The sequence below is a fragment of the Mytilus trossulus genome, chromosome 7 (genome assembly GCF_036588685.1).
Source record: "Mytilus trossulus isolate FHL-02 chromosome 7, PNRI_Mtr1.1.1.hap1, whole genome shotgun sequence".
Lineage (NCBI taxonomy): Eukaryota > Metazoa > Mollusca > Bivalvia > Mytilida > Mytilidae > Mytilus > Mytilus trossulus.
Window position 1 is genome coordinate 56474398 of NC_086379.1, and position 1765 is coordinate 56476162.

Below are 1765 nucleotides of genomic sequence, written 5' to 3' on the forward strand. Positions count from 1 at the left end.
ATTCTATTGAAAAGGAGTATTTTAAAAAAAAAGTTTTAAATTGAAAAATTCAGGGATCGATATTTTGATTTGACAAGTCTTAAAATTAGGAACCCTATAAGAAAAAGTATATAATCAGTTTGGTTTTTCAAATTTTTTACTTTCCTCTTTTGAATATTGTGTTTGACTTTTCTTTGGAAACAATGCATTCAGGTCTAACTTTAAAACCACTCATAATTTTTCTATGAATCTGCTCAAACCTTTTTAAGTTTGTATTTTGTTGTTGTTGTTTTAATATTAAGTGAGTTTTTTTTAAATTGCTGTATTCCATATTTATGCAACATTACATACTTATGATAGAATAAGTGATCTCAGCATCATGTTATTTCATGTTATTGTCATTATGTGCAGAAAGTTCTACTATTTTAAAATGATTGTAGTAAAGTCCTATTGTAGACAATATTGTTTATGTTATCAGAATAGGTTATGATATGTATCAAATGGCAATGTATTCAATTTTCAGTTATTCAGTATTCAATATTTTTGAAAACATTACTATCCAAATACTTGAGATGGTAATTGATAATTCTTCATATAATTTTGATATATTCATACCAATTGGACAACAGTAAGGCAATATAATATGACCAGGATATGAATGTCTCCAGACTAAAAAGTGCTATATTCAAATCATTAAGCAATACTCATAATCTAGATATTTAGATCATTTAATCAGTATGTCTAACATACAATGCTATTTACATTATCATTTATTGATTGATCTTTTCATTTATTGTATGTTTTGTCTTTGTGATTCCACTTTTTACAGAGAGGAAAAATGAGAAATGAACCATGTTCTCCTCAGTTATTGCTGAATTTGGAAAACAATATCATTTAGTCAACAATTTATGAAATGAGAATTTATTAGTTGAAAATCAATGAGTTGTAACATTTAAATTCTTGTTAAAGATCATGCTAGAAAACCATAATTTACATAGCTCATTATAACAGATGTTTATTTTTTTTTATATTCATGTTATGTGTATTTTATAAATGTTGTAATAAATTTCTTTTGTTATTTTTTGTGTTATATGACTATAAATGTATATATTTGAAATAGAGCTTACTGTCTTATTGGCAACTACATTTAACTCCATATAAATGAAAGGATATTATTTTTTATGAGTGAACGAAATCTATGATAAAACCTGTTCTAAGAGAATACCCTCCTTCAGAAAATATGTCCAGAGAGACCAATTGGTCTAATTGTTTTTTTTTTATTGCTATGGTTGTGTTCTCTCAAGGACAGATACTATTATATTTATCTTCTTTTGGTTTCCCCTGATATATTTGTAAAGAGGAGAACTGTATAGAAATTTACAAGGTAAATGACTTTTGACATGAAGACAAAAATCATAAAATTCAAGGCTTTCCCAACATAGGATATATCATTGAAATTTAGTAAGACTTAAAAAAAAAATACTGGGTACCTGTATGCTTAATTTACTATTGAGAGTTTTATATTGAAGTGAAAGGTATGTTTAATTTGTGTTACATTGATATGTTAAATATACTAGGATGGAAAAGTGGGCATTGTTAGATGTTTTCAAGTGTAAATGAACAATGGAGAGAAATCTTCCATTTTCAATTAGTAAAATGTTTTAAAAAAAACCAACTAAATGTTAAAGATAGAACTAGAATAGCCTTAGCGTAGAGCTGATGTAGCAAATATTCTGGTGTGTGAAGTCCCTTGTTTTTATTGTGCCAATATAAGATATGTCTCTTA